This window comes from Phyllostomus hastatus, unplaced genomic scaffold (genome assembly GCF_019186645.2).
Source record: "Phyllostomus hastatus isolate PE091 unplaced genomic scaffold, TTU_PhHast_1.1 phas_contig_524, whole genome shotgun sequence".
NCBI classification, from domain to species: Eukaryota; Metazoa; Chordata; class Mammalia; order Chiroptera; family Phyllostomidae; genus Phyllostomus; species Phyllostomus hastatus.
Genome location: NW_025333900.1, coordinates 11,743,233 through 11,770,000, shown reverse-complemented (window position 1 = coordinate 11,770,000; position 26,768 = coordinate 11,743,233).

The window sequence follows — 26,768 nt, the reverse complement described above, 5'->3', positions numbered from 1 at the left end:
TAGTTTGCTCAGCACAAGCTTAGTATTATAATACACTTAGAGAGTTGCCATGGGTATTAAATTAAGTGATGGTTGTAACAGGCAAGATGGGTGCTTATCACATGGCAATGGAGATTATGAAGCTTGCATGTATATAATCAAAGCAGCAGGTTGTGACCAGTCTCTTGCTGCCCACTGGGGTAATTATACATTCAATTCTTTCTTTTGCTAAAATATGTTATCTCCTTCATTCCCAGATTACCTATATCTTGTTCAATAGAAAATCTTGAAAGAAGTTATCTATTTTTAGGTGTTTTTTATTAGCCTGAGAGATGAATGATCTATTTCCAGCATTGAGAGGTAGATAGATTTAAGTGAGCAGACAAGAAAATTGTGCAGTTTCAAATTCTGATCCCAGTGATATATTACCAATGCATGCATGACTTGTTTATTTTCCATTATGCATTTTTCAAAATTGCAGATACTCTTAAGTGTCATTTTTGTGTTGGGATTTATCTGGTATTTAATATTATCCTCAGCTTTGTTCTTTTCCATTAGTGCAAATGATAAGGAAATTACTGTATACCACACAAGAAATGAAATCTCCAAATTATACATCTTATTAAAAATCTTTACAAAATTGCAACAATGCAACATTTCATCTATGACAGCTGATGTAAATTTGAAGTTACAGCAATATACCAGGAAAAAACTGCAGCAATACATTATTAGCAAATGGAAGAAAAAGAACTTTCACATAATATAAATAGCTGTAGTACTTTTATTATAAAAATGGTTATTATATTTTCAAGAAAAGAAAAATCATGGTTGGCATTGGTAATGAGGAGCTACTTAAGTCAGCACAATAAGAAATGAACCTGTGATTCTCTGCATTACAAAGACCGTAGAGTGCAAATCAGTATGAACAAAGAAAACTAGAGATTATGGCGTGTTGAAGAAAAATGTATTCAACTCTGTGGATCTAAAAGATTGTCTTTAGGAATATGCTGCATAAAAGCTTAGATGGTTGACTGTCTCTGAGAAGATTGTAAGGAGAAGTATCTAACAGGGTTTTTCACAAGAATTCTAGAAGATTTATAGCTTAAGAAACATTTAAAGTGGAAATACTAGAAAAAGAAGAAAAATTAACTATTAGTAAGTACATCATGTGATGTTGGTAAACTCAGGAAATATAAAAGTGAAAATTAGAATAATATAAAGGTAATTATAAAACATTTATATAAATGTTTTCAGTTTATAATTTAGAAAGCCTTTTTTTGTATCTTCAAGAATGGATGTTATTTCCATCAATGTACTGAACAGAAAATGCATTGTGGAGAAAATGGGCTTATGGTTACATAAATTGTTATATAAAACCTGCCAGATTTTTAAAAAGCATGAAAAAAGTATCAGAATTATCAAGGGTGGAGTGCAGGGGGTGTGGTAGGGTGAAAATGGAGACAATTGTAATTGAATAACAATAAAAAATAAAGAATGGTTGAAAGCAAGAAAAATAAAAAACATACAAACTATAATTGTTATAAAATTAAGAGAAGCCCAATACCCTGGCAACATGTCTCTATAGTTGTATGACTGCTGACAAGTACAGGCCAAGGCCATTTGGTAGTCTGAGGAAAGAATAGTATGGCTTAAGTGAGGTAGTAATAGTTTCCCATTTAGTTGGAAAAGAAAAAGCAATAATGTTGGGGGAAAAAAGTGAAAAAGTGTTTATTATGGCCATGATGCTATTATTGCTAAGCCTCTTTTTCAATACCATCAGCTCAGTGGAAACGAACTATTTGTGGGTAAACAGAAAACTGTCCCAAATGCCTTTCAGTTTAACCTGAAAAGTTGATTGTGATTAACCTCACTAACTGTTTAAGTAATTGCATACACCACTCAGAATGTACGAGTAGCATAAATGATCATTTTAAGTAGGGTATAGTATAAATGCCCATACTATTTAGTGGGCCACCATTGAATTTATCAGATTTTCTCACTAACTAGTTTATGTCCTTGGCAAGGATATTTATTCCTTAGCTTTCAGTCAAAGTCCTTTAAATCTAAAGTTTAGTGATTATGTTTTAGTGCCTATTATATGCAAAGTAAGTTAATTGCTCAGTACATTTTCAGTCACTTTTAAGGAAAAATGTCTGCATATGTTTTTATGCCAGGCAAAGCCTTACATATTAGTAAAAATATATTTCTCTTTTTTTTTTCACCAGGAGATATATAGATGGTAACATCAATGAAAAATATTTCTTATTTAACATCAGTTCATACTACTTGTGGCTATGTAGCTGGTCTAGTCTTTAGTCTGTGGTCATTGTACAACCATCCAGCAGTAATTATATCTGTGACACAATGGTAGGTGCTTTTATTCGCAATGACAACACATGGAATCTGAAAATCATTTTAATGGAGGAACAAGACATCTGGAAATATATTGAGTACATTAGATCAAGATGGGTGCCTAAGAGTGCCAACACCCATACAGTGTATCCAAATGGAAAAAGGAGAGCATCTAATGATCACTGAACAGGGCAGCAACAGTAATTTGAGATTGTTGCCGACTTATAAAATGTGTCTAGTGACTCCATTAGACTCCACACTGGCCTCTAAGGAGATGTTAATGTGACACAAACTGCGTATGAAACTTTCTTCTCTGTAAAAGAACTTTCTGGGTACATTAAAAGGAAAGGCATTTCCCCCCATCAAAGGAAATAGCCTGATTTAGTAAAAGGAAAAAAGTAAAGGACAGGAAAGCTCTCAGAAGCAGCCAAACATTTCTAGAACTGTTTTTCCAAGTCACACTGAGATGGGGATGGCTGTGCAGAGGAAAAGAGAAACCCTAACACAATATGGTGATGGCTGAGAGCCAGGAAAACACGTTTGCCACTCTTACTCATTATTGCTTTCCTAACGCACCAGATGGGAAGGCTTCATCAATGTCAAACCTGCTGTTACCATCAGAGAATTTCCTTATCAGTGGGTTTGGAACTGACATCTCAGCCCCCTCTGAGTCATAGACAAGCAGATTTATCCATTTCATGTGCTGCCAGCTTCACCCATTAGAAAGGAGTGCTCCAGTTAGGGCCCAAGCTGGAAGGTCAGTGGGTTTGCATACATGGGGGCGTGGGCTCTCTCTTCATCTGAGGGTCCTCTACACACTTTGTGAACATTTGCTACATGAAAGCTCTCGTCTGTGTATGTATTTCATCTAACCAGTATCTGCACATACACATCATCATGCATATAAGTGTAGTAGATTTATTTTGTGGGGGGGATGGTCCATGGCAAAAAAGGGTATATTATTTGGGGACTGTAAGGAGCATACCCAGATTTATATTCTATCTAGAGTAGAATTAAGTCATTAAATATATGTGCATTTTTAGGTTAAGTTTTTGTAAAAATATTAAAAGATCACTATCGCACCTTTGTACCATGTATTGGTTCATTCAGATGTGTTCATGATTCATTAAGCAGTGGCAGGACTGATTTAGTTACTTAAGACAGGGGATGAAAAGAGAGAAGAGGTCCCTGTCCTCATGGCAGAGAGCATCCAAGTGCAGGATACTTTGGAAGGGACCACAGGGAAGCCTGACATGTTCAAGAAACTTCCTAGGAAAGTGAATTTCCATTTGGTACTTTACAACATGAAATTATTCTGGAGAAAGCATTCCAGATGTCCTTATCCCCAAAGAGGCCCCCAGAAAGTTTGAGGGTCTCAAAGTAACAAGAATATGGTAACTTGTGAAACAGAACAAAAGACCCTTGTATTTGGAGTGTGGGAATGGTAAGGAGTCATGCTGTCTGGGCCCATTGTGTAGGGAGGGGCCAGATTACACAAGGCTTTCGGGCTGAGTTTAAGGTTTTGAGATGTTATTCCAAAGTAATGTTAAGTAACTGAAGGGTGTCAAATGGGAAGGTACAATTTTTGTCTCCAAAGGAAGCTCTTTTGCTTGAAATTTGAAAGCTACAAATAGATTGAGCAGAGTAGGAGTGTGGAGAGAGGGCAGGAGGGACTATTAGGATGGTCTAGATTAGAAACGATGGTGGTTTGAACTAGGTAGTGATAATGTGAATGGAAAGAAGGGACAGATTCTGGAGATATTTATATGGCAGAATTGAAACCCCAGGATGTGGCATTAAGTAATTTGTAGCCTAACAGGACAGGGAACTGTATGAACAATTAACTTAAAAATAGCGTGACACAATTTAGAACAATACAACAATAGATGTGTGTGTTGTTAATCTGTATAATATCTCTAATACCTCTTGGCTATGAACTGAAGAAAGCTCAAAGTGAATTGCAACAGCAGGAAACTCGGGTTTAGTTTCTGCTAAAGAAGGAAAAGAAGAATGAATTTATTGAGTTCCTATTACATGACAGTCACTGTATTCAGTGTTCTCAAAACAATCTCAATTTTCATATGCATGCAAAGGAAATCTTTGTATTCACATTTGCCAGATGATAAAACAGATAAAGTCAACAGTCTAAGTCACAGCTACTTGGTGGCCAAACTGGAATTAAAACCCACATCTTATTTTGAATATAAATTCTTTGCTTTACACCTCCTTATCTCAAAATCTCTTGAGGAAGGTTGGAAAGAGCCACAGAGCTGAGGCGGGCTATACAACACAGTTTTCAGAACAGTGGTACCCATTACACTGGTGCTAAGTAAGCACATTTTCAATGGCAGAAGAACTGATAAATGTTTTTAAATTTTTTAAATTGTGTATTTGTTCTAAATATATTAGAAAACATATAACTAGTATACCAAGTGCATTATTCTGCAAATGATATTGTTGAAGATGAATAGGATGCATTTCAAATAAACAAACTGAATCAATTAAAAGAAAAATATTAAGTAAACAATAGCAGTAGTGGCATATTAATAGGACAAACATTTTGAGAGTGGTAGCTTATACAAAGGACTATAATCATTAGGTTTAATACAATAAAATATGTTTTAGTTAGAGTTTTCTTCCAAAATATTGTAGAGTTTACTTCCAAAAAGATCATATTCTTTTATGATCTTCCAAAGGTATGATCGTTGGAGGAAGGGAGAGAATTCGTCCTTTCTTTTTGAACTAGAACTAGTGAGCTACACTGTAGACTGGCCTTTGGATATCACTTAGGTCCTTACTGCTGCTACAAACCCTTTAATAATTTTATAATCACCCTTGTCCTTGACCAGAGGCTGTCATTGTCACAGAACTAAGAAGTGTACCTTGGGAAAGAAGGACCATGCTTCCTTGGCTAGTCACAAAGGATCAGTCTCTGTGGCTAAAGTTCACGAGGAGGACACTGAGTCTGCCCTTAGGTTGGCGTCCACCCTAAGTCAGACATACTCTTGGCCACTTCCCTGACACCCTGGCTTTGGCCAGATCCTGGGCCTTAGGTGATCAAGAAAGTGCACATTCAACATGGGTTGGCAAAACTAAACGGGCACTGACAGATGCAAAACCTGGAATTTTCCTCTTCCTTTTTCTCTTAGAACACTCAGAGTAATTTCTCAAACTACCCAAGGCTGTTCTTCAGGGTAAGGGTTGTGGAGTTGGCAGTGATGGTCCCCTGGGATGAATTCTGGGCACCTCACAGCTGCCAGGAGGAACACCTGACCCCCAGGATGTCCACTGAGCAGCCGGTTTGGGGTCCTGCTCCTGTGGGCTTTGGCTGAGGACAGATCGCCACCTCCTCCTGACCCTCAACTGGAGTCACTGGCTCAGGGTCTTGGCTTCCAGGAAGGCTGTAGATATGCTGCCCATATGTGCACAATTTACCCCCTCATCTGGTCTGGGGAAGCATAGCCTTTAAGCTAGAGCTTGCTCCCTAGCACCTGGCCAAGGCCCTGGGTGAGGTGCTACAGCACAATGGCTCTGAGTGGGAAGAGGACTGGAGTTTGCTTAATAGATTTCATGAGACAGACGTCTTGCAGATGAGTCTGGAATGGTCCTGACAACCAGTGTACCAGGTCTTTCTTGTTCCAGGTCTCCCCTCTGGGTGGCAGAGCTCCTGAGATCCCTCCAGGATTGGGCTTCCTCTGAAAGGAATGGTCACAGAAGCAGAACCTTGGTCCTGAATCCTGATTCTGCCATTCGGTGGACTGCCCCGATCCTGAGCACATCCTGGCTTGTCCTTTCCCTGCATATATGACATATATCCTGAACTGTGTATACATACATATAACTTTTATATTAGCTAGATCCTGTGGCAATTGCATCTAGCAGTGGTTCTCATGAGCCTGAGGAACACAGAGCCCTACGACACATTCTCTAAGACAATGTGGAATCTTTATGCCTATTTGCACGAGATGTCAAATAATATATGTTGCTAATAAAATATCTGAAGGAGAATGCTGGAAATTAACCAATATTTTCAGTAAGATGGTAGAAAATTGAACCAAATGCCACTGAAGAAATATGGAATGAGAAGCTCCTATTGTATTGTTTGTAAGCCAAGAATAATTTAATTTTTGGGGAAACACCCTTAGGCTTTCCACAGATTTCAGAAAGGTGCTTGGCAAATTGCTAGTTTCGTGTAGTAATTTGTACCAGAGTTACTTCAAAGAGTTAATTGAATATTTGTGCACGTTAGTCTCAGGACTCATTCAGAAAGTATAGCTACACTTCAAAGCAAATTGTTTTTTTTGTTATTTTTAACAATCAGCCTGCCTACTGCTCTTCCTAGTCCAAGATCTATTTATTCAGCATCACCTATCTTGAGAACAGTTTTTAGAAATAGAGAAGTAAAATATGACCAAAGACAAATAGAATGTTAACTGCAAGAGTAATTTAGGTCAGAATAACAGAGAGAATTTATTGCTAAGTCAAATAATAGGTAATATCCTGAAAGACATTTATCTCAAGTGCCCAATAGTCCAGCTGATCTTAACAGTGACATACATCCCCATAAATTCAGGTGCAGTTGTTAGATTATTCATTTCTTAGTACCTGCTCCCATTTCCTTTTCTCTCTAGTGGCTATAAATCCTTAAAACAAGATTCATCGATCTATTCATTCATACATTAATTCATTCAATAACACATTGAGTGCATATCATTATAATTTTAGATGTTTTTAATGCAGTAAAACTTAAATAAAGGTACACAATTATAAAATATGGCTCAGGGAATATCATAAAACAAATAGACTCATGGATCTACTCTGAACCAGGTCAGGAAGCAGAGAAGTATTAGCATTTCAAAATCTCCTTTGTGTATGTTTCCAGTCACTATCTCTTCCTAAAAATGTTCTGTCCTGACCTCTAACATGTTTTAGACCTTAAATACATGGAATCATCCTGGATATATTTTTTCTGTGTGTGGGTTATCACTCAGTGTTACCTTTGGAGATTTATGCAACTTGTGTAAAATAGTATGTCATGGGTTTGTCTTCCTACATTATTCCACTGTCTGGATAAACCACAGTGTGTTCAGTCATTTTACAGGGGCTGTTTCCGTGCTTGGGATGTTAAGGATAATGCTACTTTGAACATTCTTATATGTGTGTTTGGTATGTATGCATTTCTTTTTAATTTATACCTATAAAGGCTACTGTAAAGTAGACATATCTTAAGCAAATAGCCCACTGAATTTTTATCCATGGCTACACTAACATACTTACTACCAAGCTCAAGATCGCTCCCAGAAAATTCCTGTATGACCTTTCCATATGTCTCTTTTTAATATTTTCTAGTTGTCTGCTATATTGCTCATTCTCATAATTCTTTAAACATATCACTCATTTTTATTTTAATGCCCTTGTCTGATAACTCTATTTTGTTCATTAAGAGTCTAAACCCTTTGTCCTCTTTACTTTTCTATAAATTCTTATATTTTCATACACCTGGTTATTTTTTATTGAGAGCTAAGCATTGCAAATGGAAATGCATAGAAATAATTTGAGGTTATCTTCCTGCAGAAATTATTCACTTTTGCTTCAGACAGGCACCTCTGCTATGGATACATTACTATAACTCAATCAGAATGAGATGATTTGTAACTGGGTTTCAGACTTTATGAGAGCTATTTGTTTTCGGTTCACTCTGAATCCCAGCAGATAGTCCTGCTGCTTTCCAACCCAAAGCTGGAGAGGTTTGCCGGGCCTCCTTGTACCTGGGAGGCCCTGGATTCAAATCTCAGTCCCTAGTCTCTTCATACCCGGTGACAGCTTTGATGGATTCCCTGCTGGGCCCACCTCTGAACTTCCTACTCTTTTTAATTCTAGACTATGAAAATTCTCATTGGTTTAGTACTCCAGGGCCTTCTAGTATGAAAATAATTTGGATATACCTTTTATACTAGTTCTCTGAGGAACATTTGGTCTGAGGCAGATTAGCAAGCAGATTAGCCTGTCTTTGCTAGAAGCCCAACTCCTTGAATGCTTATCATTTAAAACATTTTCTGATTGTTGACACTGTTACAGGTGTCTCCCATTGCAGGCTCTGCATAAGGGGTTACAGACATACAATTCAACAGGAAGGATATCCCTGCCTTCCAGCCACTTGCAGTGGTCCAGGAGAGACTGGGCATAGAAAACTGTGGGTGCTCCCTCCCTACGCCATGGGGTTAGTGCTGTAGGAGAGGGCAGTGTCCGGGACAGCCCGGGACAGCAGTGACGCAAAGAAGCAATAATTAAGTCTGGGTCGTGTGTCAGGAAGGTCTTTGCAGTCTAGGAAATGTTGTGGGCTGGAAATTAAAAACAGGAAAAGGTGTGGAATAAATAGAAGATATTGGAAAGAGTACTTCATAAATCAACCAGAAAGTAAACTTGAGTGCGTAGGAATTTCCCTGGGGATCAGGAGAGGAGTGAGGATGGGATGTTGCAGGCTGAGGGAACATGCACAAAATGTCTAGGCCGATTTCCAGGTCTCTCGTTCTTCCTCTCTCCTATCTCCCAGGTGACTATTTGCTTCTAGTTTGTTTTACGTTTTTAACTTTCAGACACTTTATTTTCTGTCAGTCTTATTTCCATTTTGTTTGAGACTTCGTGGAGGAACAGAATTAAGACCACTCAATTCACCGACTGTTGCTACCCATTCCGCGGCCTGAGCAGTGGAGGCTGCAGATCAGCCTTCAGTGGCGGGCTGGCCGAGTGCTGTTGGCGCTGCTCTCCGATTACGCGGGTGCTGGGAGGGGCTTGCCCTGGGGCTCTCTCCTCTACCTGAGGAGATGTTGCCAAATAATTTTCTCTATGGTCGCTTAGAAGCTTTAGGTTCCTGAACTGAAGTCAGGACGATATTCAAAGAATCAAAGCATGTCTATTTCTAACGAACCTAGCATCTTTGTCATCTTGTCCAAAGGCTATATTCACAGACACAAGTGGTTTGGCTTTTAAAATGAATGCCAATTCATTAACAACAACAACGAAACCTCCAAACTATATATATATACACGCACGTGTATATACACACACACCATATATATATATATATATATATATATATATATATATATATATATATATATATATATATATATATGGTATATATATCTCAGATCTGGGGGTATAAACAGAAAGCCCAGAGTGCACAAGGGCAGGACTTGCACCATCTGTTTCATATAAACTGATTTCTAAATCACGCTGCATGATTGGGCTGGATCTATATAAACATCTGGTTCAACCTTTACAATAGTCAAATTTTCTCTTTTGGCTTGACTTATTTACACTGAACTTGGCCTTCATAATGGGCTCATCAGTTGCAGACATAGCCTGTGTAGCTTATTTTTTTTTTCAAGCAACGTGGCATAATTCAGGAGGTAGTTTATGAGAAACAGACTGATAACCCAGGGCACACTGGGACATGGCTTTTTTCTGCTTACTTCTATGGATTTTTACTTTTTTTCAGCAGCCTTTCTGGAATCATACTCAAGGCAATAGATGGAGGATTTCCAAGAAGTTGTTATGTCTTGCTATTATTGTGGGAGTGAGGGTTTCATTAGAACAGATTAGTCAAAGAAAATACACAGATGATGATTCCAGGCAAAACGATTTGTTACTTTAGCAGTCTATTTGTATCAGAAATCTTGTGAAAACTAGGGTAGAAATCTGGTTCATATGTGCTCTTTTTTCCTCCTTACATTAGCCCTATTCTGCTTTTTGGTTCCTTCTCAAGGGAAGATCGATTTTCAATCATATTAACTAATGTCTGGGGCTCTTAACAAGACGTAGGCTTTAGTTATATCTTCAGAGTGCTTTTTACCACAGTTGGTCTTATGTGAAATTCATTCGAGCCCTAGACAGAAGCCACTATCATCTTCCTCTCTTCAGCCTGAGTCTGTAGCTGGAGGGTTTTGGAGGTTCCTGCCCCCTCCCCAGTGGTGGTGTGGCCTCTGGGAGCAGGCATGAGAGTGAGGTTAGGGTTTCAGAGGAGGGGTTGACGGGATGGATTAGACGGCTGTTTTGCAATTCTTGCAAGCTTATCCTCCCGGAGGATGGCATTCTCTTTTGATTCATTATTTTCCAAGTCTAAAGAATATTTTTCTTTTCCATTTTTAGTATGATAACGCAGGGAATTATTATACTCCTACACAATTCTCAAGGAAATCATATCTAAACTTCTTTTCTGGTTGAAAAATTTGCCCTTTCTTCCATAAGATAAGTCCAATAATGTTTACTCATAGATTGTCAGCCAAAGAAACATATCACAAATAATGTAGCACGTATAAAGACAGAGAGAAGGGGCTATGTCTTATTTACCATTTACACTCAGCTTCTGGGTTGAACTTCAGGTACAGCAAGTAAAAAGGGAACCAATGTTTATTAAGGGCCAACTCCATACTGTGTGCTTTACGTAAAGCATATAATTTAATACTGATAATCACCCTTGTGAGGATGGTGTTCTCAAGAGTTTAAAGCTGAGAACAGAGTCTGACGTGTAAGCAACAAACCTTTGTTTTTCAGAGTTGTTTGAAAGGAATTTCACAACCTGAAGTTTTTCTTTAATTGTCTAAGGTAAGTCACTAAGCATTTTAATATCTTGCAGGCGCTATTTTTCTTGGGATTTGGTAGAATACTTTAGGTTGAAAAATGAATAGGAAATGTGACTTTTCAACTATATTGATTATCTTCAAAGAAAGAAGGGGCTTGCTTCTTTAATCTTAAATCTGAATATCTACTTTAGGAGTGAGAAACATTGAAAGTTCATGTGTATATGACTGAATGTGTCTTAAAAATCTCATTTAACATTTTAGCCATTTCAAATCTTGAAGGTGTTTCAGGGGCAAATAAGTATATATGTTCTACAATATCAATGTAATGAATTGAAATTAAAATATTTTCTATTTTATTATTTTATCATTTCACTCTCAGAACACATGCTTATATATTTTACTTTTGGGGAGTTAAGGCTTTAAGATGGGTGCTATACTTTCATCTGAACTTCAGGTTCCTGTAATTTTTGAGACCAATCACTGTTTATCAATGTGACTGACTTTATTTTATGCCCATTCCCAGGCATTCAGGTCATTGATTCTCTTTTGATTATCTTTGTCTTCAAAGGCTCTTCAGGAGAGAAATTCACAGGCCTGTAAAAGGGAAGGGAAAGGAGTGATGTTTCTTAGGTATCTCTTTGCACCAGGAAGAGGATTGCCAGATTTAGCCAATGAAAACTCGGCAATTCTAGTTAAATTTAAACTTCAGATGAACAAATATTATATGGGACAAATATATTAAAAACTATTCAGTTTTTATTTGGCAACCTTAGTCAGGCACTGTGCTACACTTTAAAATTTTACCAGTTTTTAACCAAATATCACTCCTTTGTAGACAAGAGGACAGAGGCTCGGGTGGCGTGTGTGCAGATTCCTGCCAGTAGCTCTGCAGCTGGGGTTTCAAAGGCCAGTCATCTCTGATTCCAGTGTCCACTCACTTTCTCACTCCCTGCGTTGACTCCAGGGGTGTGTCCATTCATTTCAAAAGGGCAAGGAAGATGCTAAAGTAAAGCACAAAAAATGGCACAAGAAATCAACTCCCCAGAAAATGCCAATTTTGTTTCATTCTTTTAATTAGATTTTACCACTCTGAATTCCTAAAAGAAGAAATAGTTGTATTACAAATTCAAGACATAATAAGTTATCACAATTCTTACCTCAAATGCTGCTTGAAAGCCTGACACTTAAAATCTTTATCATCTATTGGGACAAAAGCAATCTCCATAAAGAGGCCTTGCTAGATACCTTCCACGTGTGGATGTTTAGATGCTTTGATTCTCAGAGTTTGATGCTTAGACTTGATTTTTCCATTTTTATTGAGGATTTGTACTTTTCATTTTAAGGAGGAATTAAAAAAACACATTAAATGGAAGATAAACCCTTTCAGAAAAATAGAATACCTAATGTTCATTCTTAGCTCCATTTATCTTTGATTCTCTTCTTTAAAAGTGAGGGGTACTATTGATGTTACAGGATTAGAAAGCAAATAGGAAAATGGTTATTCAAAATTCAAGTTCTTAGTAAACACATAATATTCTGTTATTCCCTATGGTGTTGTACGTGTGAAAGAATACTTTAGTGAGTAATAGGGTGTTATATTGCTTGAGATAAAGTAAAGGCTCAATCAGCCCTTGATCATTTCAGCATATCCAAGACGTTAATTTAATGTCTGAATGGATGCAGCAGACCTACGAAGGAAATTCCATTATAACGTCGGCTTTAGCTTCTTGGTGACCCAGGGTATGAAGCTTTTTTTTTTTTTCCCTAGCCACTTATTTTAAATAAGGGCTATTCTTTCACCAAAAGCACTGTGCTTTGACATCTGTTTTCAATATGCTTCTGTTTGTTCTGTTTTCTTGTATATACTCTGCAGAGCCTCAGCCTGACCTGGGATGACTTTCTACCCATTTAAAGTTCCTGCCATACCAGTAAATTTTCAAGTCTCTTTCTTTCATCCTTATGAGATTTCTCTAAATCTTCTTTCATAATTCATTTGTTTTATATGAATCTTGTTTCTTCATCTCAGAAGTAATTAAATTTATTATTTTAAAATTTGTGTTGAATGGGATAAATACCCTGAACATGCTTTTAGCCACTGGGCCATATCTTCTAAAATATTTTCTTGAACTGAATCAGGATTGTTGTTACTGGAGCAACATCTGACATTTTAATTGTTTTTTTGTTCCCTTTCTTGTTTTACTTCCAGACATATAAAAATTCGTTCACTTTGGGGAGTATTTTTAATAATTTATTTCCAGAAATGTTTGAACATTTGTTATGCATGTTTGTACAATTTTCTTTATAATTAAAAAAACTTGTCATTAGAAGTAGTTTCATACTCTTAGGAGAGTTGCTAAGATAATATACAGAGGATTTCTGAAGATCACTAACTCACTCGGATTCATTAATTCTTACTCTTCTTTCTCTCCTGTTTGTGTGTGTGCATGTGTGTTTATCTATTACCTATCTGTGTAAATTTTATGATGTGTGCACTTGGGAGGGTGGCCCACAGTAACAACCAGTGCTCCCACACCAGCCCAGCATCTCTCAGCTGTGCATGCAAGCTAAGTGATAGTCATGAGCAGAGCAGAAATAATGGGCTAGGTGCAGAGGGTCACCAGGCCAGAGAATGTTGGGAGCCTACCAATAGGGAAAACTACAAGCCCTTGCACTACCATTTCCTTAAGCAGTAACCCCTGGACATGACATCTAGGCCTCAGCTGTGTTTCAGCTCTAGACCTGGAAAAGCAGCAAAATCATATGGAGTGAAGCCATGGCTGACATGAGGACCAGCTGCAATGACTGAGGATGCCTCGACACTCAACAACCAGCAGAGATCATGACCCTGAGGTGACATACCTGGAAAGCTCATGAATATTCTTTGGAGATCCTCCCCTGAGACCTCAAATAAAAACCCTCAGGTATGAACAACAATTAAAATGAAAAAAAAAAACCCCTCAGGTGGAAGACCCCAGGGCAATTCTCTGTCTCATCTCTGCCTCTGCCTCTGCCTCTGCCTCTGTCTCTCTGTCTCTCTCTCTTTCCCCTAAGCTCCAAAGGCCCTTCTTTTACCTCTCTAAGTTGTTTCCTAAGCCCATTTCTTCTACAGCTCAGTTCTACCTCTGTGACTTTCTAAATACAATTTCTCCTATCGTTTGAGTCTTGGCTCCGAATTCTTCACTTAGCCAGAACTCAAGAACTGCAGTTGTTGAACTGAGGGTAACACATGGTGCCATTTTCCTGCTGCTAAACTACAATTCATCTTAATTGTGACACCGTTTATACAAAGATCGTGTCAGACCCAAAGGTCAAGGGCGCAGTCCCGTAGATGCCCCAAAACCACCACTGCAGACGCCAATCACAATTCCAGGTTGTACCTTGTGTTTCTGAAATAGCTGTAAGACTGGAGGCTCCCATGGGCCCTCTCCCCTCACTGAGTTGGATTAACTTCCTAGAGTGACTCACCAAACTCACAGAAACATTTTACTTTCTAGATTTCCAGTTTATTATATAAAAAAGATATTTATATAACTGAGGAACATGTACGTAGGGAACGGTTCAGGGAAAGGAACTTGAGCTTCTATACTCTCTGAGTGCACCACTCCTAGAAAATCTCCTTGTGTTCATCAATGCGGAAGCTGATCTAAGCTCATCCTTTCTGGGTCTTTATGGAGGCTTCATCACAGTCATGACTGATTAAATCTTGGTCTCCCTTTCCTTCCGAGGAGGTTGGGGGTACAGTTGGTGGGAGGACTGAAAATTCCTACCCTCCAGTGAATGAAGGGGTTGGCTCCTTGGCAGGCAGCCTTCTTCCCTTGGGGCTTTCCCTGTAAACTCTTCAACATAACAAAAGGCACCTCCAGATCTCATCACTTAGGATTTTCCAAGGGTTTTAGAAGCTCTGTGCCAGAAATGGGGATGAAGACTAATACACAGTTCTTATTAAAATCACAATACCATGCGAAGTACCCATCTTAATCATCATCTAACTTTATTTTTAGCATTTTACTGAAAAGAGAAAATAAAGTTGTTTTTCAAAGAAATAACTTGCAATGTTATACTTTCTTCTATTTTTTCACAATTCCATTTTTCCTTCAGTTTTTCTTTTTTATGTAAATTTATTTTTTATTATTATTTCCTTCAGTTTTTTCATTGACCACATGTTGTCATTATAACTGAATGCAAGTCTAGCTGCCTGCCATAAGGGAAACCAATCTCATGAGACAGATGCTGGTGAGAAGGAAAGTGGTTTATTCAAGTACCAGTCACCTGAGAAGATGGAGAGCTCTTGTCTCAGAGCCCATCTTAATGTCTCAGTGCAGGCAGAGTTTTTCATGAGGGAGAGGGAAAGCAGACCAAAGAGATGGAAGAGAGGAGGTTGAAACATTCTCTATATGAAGACCAGCACAGTCCATTCTAATAAGAATTTCCACACTGGTCCAGCGATGTTCTGGTAGGCATCCTTCTGGTTTTTGTCATCCTGTGTTTACTGTTGAAGGTCAGCAAATCTCCTACAGCTGGGATGACTGTATCTTTTGAAGTTAGTTCTTAGGATTCTTATACAAACGTGCTGATTATCTACAAGCCACACGTTAGTCAAAGCCAGTGTTCATAGAAACAATGTAAAAAAGAATGGTGCGTGGGTTACAATTCCTCACTGCTACATTATTACTCATTTTTAATCCATTTAAACCTGCGTGAGAGAGCAGCTTCCTAAACTCGGTGTGTGGCTATAAACAGAGTATATAGTTATGTTTTGTTCCACTTGGTGTTGGTCAAATCTGTACAATAGATTAAGTTGCAGAGCTTTATCTAAATCCTTAGCTTCCAGAACTTCCACCTGGTGAAGTTCCCTACATTTTAAGTTGGATTATTTCATCCCATTGTTGGAACTTCGGACATTACTGCAATAAAGGATTTGTAATACTATAATTCTTAGTGTGCAATGCTACTGCAACTTTTCCTCTTCTGTTCCCACGACAGCATTTTATCTTGGGGGTGACACTTCTCAGATTGAAACACACCACAGTTGACCTCCCAAATTTCTTCCCTATTTGTTTTTCTGAGCATTGATGTTTTCCAAATCAATAAAGAAAGGGATTGATGATGCAGGAACTCTACTTTGGCTGCTACAAAAAGTAATGGAATTTCCTCAGAAAACTAAAAATGGAACTGCCTTTTGACCTGGCAATTCCACTTTAGGAATTATACGCTAAGAATCCTGAAACACCAATTCAAAAGAATCTGTGCATTTCAATGTTCATAAAAGCACAATTTACAATAGCCAAGTGTTGGAACCAACCTAAGTGCCCATCAGTAAATGAGTGGGTCAAAAATTATGGTACATTTATATAATGGGATACTATGCAGCAGAAAGAAAGAAGGAACTCCTACCCTTTCACAACAGCATGGATGGAACTGGAGAGCATTATGCAAAGTGAAATAAGCCAGGCAGTGAAAGACAAATACCACATAATCTCACCTATAGATGAGACCTAATCAACAAAACAAACAAGCAAGCAGAATATAACCAGACATTGAAATTAAGAACAAATTGATGGTAACCAGAGGGGAGGGGGAAAGGGATAATGGGGGGCAGGAGTGGGGAGGGTCATCAAGAAATGTATGGAATAAGGACACATGGATGAAATCAAAGGGGTTAGGATAGAAGGTGGGAGGTGGGGATGGGTGGGGCGGGGTGGGGGAGTGGCAGAGGTAAAATGGAGACAGCTGTACTTGAACAACAATAAAAAAAGAAAAGAAAAAGTAATGGTCATGTATTTTAGGGATGGAGTTTAATGTTTTTGTGGTTACCTTCCTGAGAATGTGCTGAGGAGTTTTTTTCTAATTACTTTCAGATGCACTGCTTCCCCTCCTCCCCCCTCCGCATTTGCGGTGATAAAGCATGGATGCTGCATTTATTGACTTTTCAGTAAATTTCAAAATTTTCAATTTAGTGACAATAAATTCGAAATTCTTACGTAGTTGACTGTTAGTTCTATTTCACAACAGGAGGACAAAAATAGTGCTGCTCTTTCTAGGTGGAATCATTAATGGTTCATAATATTCTAAATGTTTTTAGTTGTTAATGAAGCAGTGATTATTAATTTAATAGTTACATTCAAGGCAGAATTTATTTGTTCTGTTTCTAATCTAAAATTTATTTAAATCATATAAGGTGTAAGACATTTAGTAGAATTAGTACATGATAAGTACTACCCATTCATTCTTTCATTCATTCATTTTGAAGGTCCGAGGAACATAGAATTTAAGTGTAAACTCTGTATTATAAACATAAGGTTAGGTTCAGGTCCTCAGTTTAATTTTGATAGTTTTGTGACCATCAATAGGTTTCTAACTTTCCTAAATCCAATTGGCTACCTCTAGGTTAAGAGTACTACCAATTTCAAAAATAGCTGCAAGGATTAAAATGTCATGGAACTTAAATTCCACGGTATTGTATGTGACTCACAACAGGTGTTCCATTTGTGACAGTCATGGCTGGCTTCACATTATCCATGCTCTGTGCCTAGGAGAAGCCCATTCTCTGTCTATGCAGCGGAGCTCGACAGCCCGCTCATTGACGGCAGCTGGCCTGCAGCGTGCACTCCTAAGCCATGAGGGCACATCATAAAACGTCTATGAGCCTCATATTTCATAGTAAGTTGGTTTTGTAGTTGACTGTATAAATCTAAATGAAAAATATGATATATATTCCAGGCCTAAATTATGCATATTAATGAGTAACATGGTACCCTGTTGTATTTGTCATGGTCCACTCTACTCACACGATTACAAAGCCACTTAGCTTTGAATTGTCCCAGTCTGTGGGTTAATTCCAATTTCATATGACACCAATTTTAACACCTTTATTAACCTCCACTGTAGGATGTAACATACAGGCATCTTTTATAGCTGCTGTAGTTCCAGCTTGGGTTCCAGGCTCACTCTGTACCCTCGATCACGTAACTGGGCTTTTATTTTTCAAACTCTGCTTCTATGCTTCTCTTGGTAAAGCTGGTAAATTCAGTTTCCAGGAGGAAGTCAGTGCCAATGGCATGTGTGCTGGCATTTGTTTGATGAACTCTTATGTTCCTTAGCTTTAACACTTCTCCATGTGCATGCCTACTGCACTGGTCACTACCAGCTACCCGAGTTTATGTGAGATTTCCTGATGTTCACTGTACTCCACAGTCTCTGGGGAACATACCTCTTCCTTCCAGAGTGGGCTTCCTCTCCATATCTGTAGAGAGATTTTCTCCTGATAATCTGTCCCTCTCCAGGGCGCTGGGCCAGTCCTGCTGCTGGCCTTTTTTAGACTGTCTCCTGCTGTGACACTTGACTGGGCTGGGCTCAGCCAAGTTCTAAACTATGACTAATCCATTTTTAGTAGTTAAACAATGGAAAATTATTCTAAGGTGATTGAAGATTATATTGGGGATAAAGTATTTTTTCTTATTCAATTGGTTTATTTGAGACAAGTGCAATGCTTATTTTTCTTAAATATTGTTTCATATGAGATTTTATTTTCTTAGGGGAGTAAGGAAATCATTTTGTTATTTTCAGTTGTTGTTCATATTTACAAGAGAAAGCCAGACTAAATTCTATAATAGAAATAAATAAAAACTATGTTTAATGGCTTGTCAGCTTGAAAGACATAGCAAATGTAAAATTAAATTTAATACATTTTTGAAACATGAGGAAAAACTAACCATACAAAAAGTAATATCATGGGCCCAGAAAGCATTAATAATTTTATGAGAATATTAATAATTTACCATTAGGAAAAGGTAAGATGAAAAACCAATATAAATACTTTGAAGCAAACATTTAAAAAATAAGTGATTGGTAAGTTGGCTATCAAATAGGTCTTGTAATTTTATTTGAAAATACAGCCTATTTTTAGAGATAGTTAATTTGTACATGATATTTTTAAAAGATGAAACAATTTGGTAAAAGTAAGTAACTTTATATCTGTGACAATAAATGACTTTAAAAAACCTCTAAAGGTCTGCACATTCCTCGTTTCTTCTCTCCGGGTCTTCACCCCAGAAAGAACGGAATGTGGCCACTGGTGTGTTTGTTTTCCCAGACCGAGCATGTGGCACAACAAGAAGGACACTCAAGTGCTTCGTAAACACATGAATACAGTGTTCGCTTTGTTATATGGAGTGCAGCTATGCCATTTGCCTGTGAACGCTCGGATTCCTGCTCTTGCCAGGGGTGGCCGTGGGGGGATTTTTGTGCTGTACAGGTTTTCTGCAAACCTTGAGCATGTACATGCTTTCAGACAGTTACCACATAAGCCTAATAATTACTTTGCAAGAGGAATTCTAAATTATGTGCCTTCAGGGTGAAATGAATTTTGTTCTTGGAATTTAATACTGATTAATGAAGTCCCTGTTTTCTATGATACCAGATGGAGACCATATTTCAAGGGTAAACTCTTCAGGAAACTTCAAAATCATTATATTACTTTCTTTAATTTGAATAGACAGATAGATATATTAACTAGATTTTTCCAGTTTTAATTTTTTAGGAGACTGACTCATTGGCTGTGGTTATGAAGTTATTCATTTATCTTTCTTTTAAAAAGATGTATCATGCTTTTTTTGGATTCCCCAAACCCTTATATTTTTCTTGTACAAAATAATAGCTATCTGTGTCAGTCACTTCCAGCCAGGGTGGAATAACTAGTATTCCTGATACTTGTCTTCCTGTCATAAACAGCTAGAAAACTGAGCAAAATATGTGAGCTAGTTTTGTCAGATGCTAGATAATAGGTTGTTGTTTCACTTGAGAAGGTTGAATTCGGGCAGAATATTGAAGAGGAAGGAACTATGAAGAGAAAATGTTCCCAATACCAAACTGCGCATGTGCACACTGAAACCTTACAAAGTCATGCAAAAACAACTACTAGAAAAGAGTAATTGAAACATTCCTAAAACTTACATAAGGAATGTAAGATGCTTGACTTCCAGCCAGAGCAGAAAGAGCTCACTGAACACTTGGGATATTCAGTGGAGACAATGGAAGGTCACACCTAAAGGGGTCATAGCACCTAACACCTGTAGAGTAAAAGTTTCTCTTCCTTTATTCTAGAGAACCTTAAAAACTGACTATCATGACAAACTACTCTTTCAAAGAAGAAAACAAAATCCAAGCACTTCACAAAATAATGTTCACAATTTCTAGTATCCAAGGAAGATTCATAAGCATTATAAAGAATCAGGAAATGGTGTCCATAAACCAGGAGCAAGACCAGATAGAAACAGGCCTGGCAATCACAGAGAAAATGGAATCATTATTAAAAGTTATTATAATCATTATAAATACATAAAGCCACATATAAACACAATGAAGACAGAAGTTAAAAAGATTAAAAACACAAATGAAATTTATAGACATGAAAAATGAAATAATTAAATTAAATAATTCACTGGATGGTCTTCCACATTCACTGAGAACATGAAAAATGAAGCACAGGGTGAACAAAAGGGTGAAAAAACGTGGATCTCAGTGCCATATGGGGACATATGAAAGAAGCCCAAATACATAGAATTGGAATTGCAGAAGGAGAGGAGAGTCTAACAAAGTGTAAATAAAGGCTAATTGTTCTCAAAACAACAGAACTAAAGTGATGGAGAATAGGTCAGTGGTTTCTAGGAATTAGAGGTTAAAGTATGTGTGATTAGTCAGGATTCTCCAGGCAAGTAGGACCGTGAGGAGACAGATGAGGTAAGGCAGTAGCTCACATGATTATGGGCACCGGCAAGGTCTAGGACAGGGGTGTCAAACTCGTTTTTACCGGGGGACCCATCAGCCTCGCAGTTGCTGTCAAAGTGCCAAATGTAATTTATGACTGTATAAATGTAACTACTCCTTAACAGTTAAGCCAGAGTTTGGTGCTGCCCCCGGGTAGAAACGAGGTGTCGACCAGATGAAACAGGGTGGAGGGCCGGCCAGATTTGGCCTGTTGGCCTTGGGTTTGCCATCTGTGGTCTAGGATCTGCAGGGTCAGCTGGTGAGCTGGAGACTCAGGAAAGCTGGTGGTAGAGTTCCAGCCTGAATCCTAGAGCAGGCTTGAGACCCAGGAGGAGCTGGTATTTCAGTTTCAGTCATACATCAGGAAAAAGCTGATGTTCTAGTTCAAAGACCCATCACACAGGACAAAATTCTCTCTTATTAAAAGAAGTTCAGACTTTTGTCCTATTCAAGCTTTTAATTGATAGAATGAGGCCCACACTCATTAGGGAGGGCAATCAGCTTTACTCAGTCTATTTACTTAAATGTTAATTTCCTCCAAAAACACCCTCACAGAAACATGTAGCATAGTTTTGCCTAAATATTTGGGCACCTCATGGCCCAGTCAAGTTTACACATAAAATTAACCATCACATAGTAGCTACAAATTGGTAGCACAGGGGATTTGGGGGAAGTTTGGAACATTACTGTATTCTGATTATGGTGGTGTTTTATACAAATATATACATGTGTTCAAAGCCAGAGAACTCTACACAAAATTAAAGCAGAGTCCATTTGACTATATGATAATTTAAAAAGTAAAAGTAGAAAAAATACTGACTAAAATAAAAATGATAATATGCTACAGTGTTTGTAGCATACGTTGAAGTAAAACATATCACAAGAAAAGCACAAAATCTGGAAGGGGATGAATCAAAGTGTATTTTTACATTATACATGAAGTGCCGTGACTTATGGATGCTGCTGTAAACTCCAGGGCAACCAGCAAAAATAAAAATAAACAAAGTATACCAATATATCAAAAGAATAGATTAAAATACTCATTTCAGCCAAGTGACTGCAGGAGCAGAGGGTGGGGAGGGGAAAGCAGCAAAGAACAGATGGGACAAAAGTTTCAATAGTAATATGCTACATCTGTGTGCAACCATATCAACGATCACACTGGATGTCAATGAATTAACCCTCCAATAAAAGGCAGAAATTGTCAGAATAAATTTTTAAAAAAACTTCAAATGCATCCTGTCTACAAAAACTGTACTTTAAACATAAGAACACAAATAGGTTAAAAATAAGAGGATGGAAAATTAGGTATCTCCAAATATAATCATAACAAAGTTTGGTAACTTATATAACAGGACAAAAATATTATCAAGGATAAAAGTTAAAGTATACAAATGGTAAAAAGGAATAATTTATTTAGAAAACATAATAATCCTAAATAAGCAAATGCCCATAACAGAGCTTCTAAACATATGAAACAAGTACTGAAAAGTACTGAAAAGAAAAATAGATGGGACCACAATTGTAAATGGAGATTTAAACAATCCTCAACACTGAGGTTCTGAGTCCACATAAAAATCAGTAAGGGTGAAGAAAACTTAAACAACACTACCAATATGACTTAACTGATATTTATGGGACAGTACAATGAGAGCAGAAAACATTCCTTTCAAGTGACATCAAATGTTAAAAAAACTAGCCTTTTTTAGGGCAATAAAAACATCAATAAATTTACAAGAACTTAAATTATAGAGAGTATATATTCTGTCCTCAGTAAAATTATATTAGCAATAAAAACACACACAAAAAGCTATCTGGAAAAACCACAAAATATTTGGAAATTAAAAAAAATCTACTCTTCTACATAACTGGTGAGCAGAAGAGAAGACAATTTAGAAAATATTTTAAATTGAGTGAAATTAAATCACAACACAACAAAATACTTAGGGTGAAGTTAAATAATATTTTTGAAGGAAAATTATAACATGGATGTATACATGGTCAAATCTCGTTGAACTGTATGTTTAAAATAAGTGGATTTTATTTTGTGTAAATTATGCCTCTTTATTATGCCTATAGCTCTTAATTATGTTAATAATGTTAATTAAGAACTATAGCTTTTAAATTATTGAGGAAAACACTCACTGCATCAATTTAAAGGCCCAAGGATATTTTCATGAATATCATAATTTTGTTGACTATTTTTAAGATTGTTCATTATGTATTAAGGACTAATAACAGCATTTGTTGAGCGCCTACTGTCTTATAAACACGGGGCCACTTGTCAAGAAAGTCAGTGTGATTAAGGTCGGTCCCTGCTGTCCTCCTGCTTGACGGGCCACCTTTCGGGGCTGAAGCTGTGAGTGGCTGTACATGCCAGATGGAGCCAAAGCCCAAACTGTGTATTGCTTGAAAGCAATGTCATTTATGAACAAAAATGTGCAAAAAGTGGTTAGGTGAGCACTTGTTATCACAACAATCAAAAAAAGCCTGCAAATACACACTCACCTGTGCTTTTCTTCCATTTTTATTCGTTCCAAGCTTCTTTGAGGCTCCTGAGAATAAGCACACATTGTTTGGTAATCCCATGTGGAGAATCCGAATCTTCCTCAGTGATTTAAGATGATCTTTGTCTCTAAGAAAAGAACTTGGGGCTCACAAGCCCTATGTCCCTAAATTGATTTTAATCTGTGTTTGTGTGTTGAGGCCATGATGATTAACTCTGCTGGAAACAATATCGGCCAAATATGAGGGGTCACCCAGACGGCTATAAACACTTCTTCCCATGGTTAAACAGCAGTCAATTAAAAAACAAGAACCGGAAATGTATCTTTATTCACGGTAAACATCAGAGATTAGTCAGGGAAAACCTCATGTATTCCTCAATGCCAGCATTGGTTAACCTGGGTTTTTATATTTAGTCCATTAAATCATTATTTTTATATTTAAATACTTACCTAAAGCCAAATTTATTTTTGCATTAAAAGATTTCTACATATCTTAATAAAATTTTATCAGCTGTGCAGTGACTAATAAAATGAATATGGATCAAGATGAGAGTTGGAGATAAACATGCAAGTTTGGTGTGCTTATTCTTTTTATATAAATCAAAAAAAGAAAATAACATCTGGATAAAGAGAGGTGAATATAAGTGTTAAAATTAAAATTAACATTCATGTTTTCAAACACTAATCTGTGGCTAAAATGGTCTCGGTTTGGTACAAAAACAGAAATGAGTTTAAAGGAAATGATGTCAATCATTTATGTACTTATTGAAGACATTTCTTTTTTAAATTTTTGTATTTATTGATATTTTTTAAGAGAGAGAAAGAAGGAGGGGGAGAGAGAGAGAAAGATCAATTTGTTGTTCCACATATTTATACATTCATTGGTTAACTCATATATGTGTCCTGACTGGGGATTGAACCTGCAACCTTGGTGTATCAGGACAATGCTCTGACTAACTGAGCTATGTGGCCAGGGCTTAAAGACACTTCTTAGTTTAGGATATTTGAAAGAAAAAATATGGAAGCTGTGATGAGTGCAACTAGTAGATCTCACACTGCTTTTTTTCCCTTTTTCTTCCTGTAACTCACACTAAGTTTTAGAAAATCTGTAATAAGTCATCTATTTGAAGGCTCTCCTGTAGAAATGTATTTAATTTTAAAATTTTCAGTAGTCATGTTAAAAAAAAACAATATAAAAGAAGTGGGAAATTAATTTTAATAATTTAGTTTATTTAACACTACTACCATTTCAACATGAAATCAACATGAAATTAACAAGTAATTAAAATGATTTTATACCATATCTTTGAAATTTGGTGTGTATTTGACACAACACATCTCAGTTAGAACTAACTGGTCAGTAATCACCAGAACTAGGGTGATAGAACAGCCTTGGAGGGTCAGCTATTCTTTTCTGAGAGTTTCCTTTTCAGGTGTATTTCTGAGACAACAAAGTTGATTTCGAAGTGTCAAAGAATGACAGGAAAATAGAGTCAGCACTCCCAAATTTCTACTCAACCTGTGCTCCCAAAACTATTCTCCCTTAAGAAGAGGACCTTGTTTTTCCCTGCATATTTCTTTTCATTCATATATATCATTTATTTCAACTTTATTAAGATATATACCACAAAACTCACTCTTTTAAAATGTACAATCCAGTGGTTTTAGTATATTGGCACAATTATGCAAATATCACTTCTTTTTAACATAATCCAATCTATTACAATAGCAGTTGGAATCATATAAAACAATATATATAATATATTTTATTTGTTTCAAATCACACACCTATTATTACTCTATGAAAAATATCCTGCTTTGTTCTTTATAACATTTTATAGACATTCCTATTGGCTTTTTACAGTATTAAAATAATTAATGATTTTTTTCATTGATGGATTTTACGTGTCTGTTTTATTTCTGTATATTAACCAGTCATATAGCAGAGTTGCAGTTCCTGCATCTTCATTACTGAGGTTATAAACTGTTGAGATTAAGCACTGTGTCATTTCCTTTCATTTTTTTTTCCAATGGGGCACCCACTTCTTCCAACCCATGGGATGATGCTTTCTGAGATCTCACAAATCATTTTTGTGCCTATCTTCTACATCAACAGTGACTCCATGGTCTTCCATGACCTTGGGGCACATACTTCAAGTCCACACTCCTTTTATCAGTTCTTCTTTGACTTAAGGAGTTTTCTATATTCAGAGAAATCCCTTTATAGGTCTTTGTATCTTTTGTAATGACCTTTATTGGACAGGTTGCCCTCCTGACTGTTATTAAAGGTCTTAAGGATCACATTTGAAAACACATCCTATGAACCTGGCACAAACGTAAGTTTCAGAAAAAAAAAATTCTTGTACATGCCCCTACCAGGGTGTGAAACCATATCCCAAGTATATGCCCTGACAGGAACTGAACCCACAACATTTCAGTTACAAGACATCACTCCAACCAACTGAGTCATACTGGACAGGGCAACCCTCCAATTTTTAAGTAAAGCATTAGGGTAAGAATCGGTACTTAGAGAGAAGGTAATCCAAAATATTTATTTTCTTTTTTATCTTTATTGCATTTTTTCCATTACTATTTAGTCTCCTCATAGACACTTTCCCCCAGCAATCACCACACTGTTGTCTGTGTCCATGAGTCCTCTTTCCAATATCTCCACCCCTAAGCTCCTCCCTCCCCACCAGCTGCCATCCTGCCCCCCATCTATGAGTCTGTCCTCATTTTCCTAGTCAGTTCAGTTCTTCATTAGATTCCGCACATGAGTGAAACCATATGGTATTCCTCTTTCTCTGACTGGCTTATTTCACTTAGCATAATATTCTCCAGGTCCATCCATACTGTTGCAAAGGGTAAAGTTTTCTTTTTTTTTATGATCAATTAGTATTCCATTGTTTAAATGTCTCATAGTTGTTTTTATCCAAGTTGATGGACAGTGGGGCAGCTTTCTTATCTCAGAGATTGTAAATAATGTTGCAATGAACATAGGGGTGCTTGTGTTCTTTCAAATTAGTGTTTTGGATTTCTTTGGATATATTCCCAGAAATGGGATCACTGGGTCAAAAGGCAGATACATTTTTAGTTTTATGAGGTATCTCCTAACTGCTTTGCATGGTGGCTGCACTGATGTGAATTCCTACCAACAGTGCAGAAGTGTTCCCTTTTCTCCATTTCCTTGCAAGCAATTGTTGTTTATTGATTTATTGATGATAGTGATTCTGACAGGTGTGAGGCAATACCTCATTGTGGTTTTCATTTGCCTTTCTCTGATGATCAGTTGTGTTGAGCATCTTTCCATATGTCTATTGGCCACCTGTAGGTCCTCTTTGGAAAAGTGTCTATTCAAGTCCTGTGCCTATTTTTTAATTGGATTGTTAATTTTTTTGGTGTTGTTTTGTAAATTCTTTATAAATTTTGGATTTTAATTCTTTATGAGATGTATCAGCAAGTATGTTCTACCATACTGTGGGTTGTCTTTTTATTTTGTTGATGATTTCCTATGCTGTGCAAAAACTTGTTAGTTTGATGTAGTCTTATTTTATTATTTTTTCTTTTGTTTCCCTTGCCT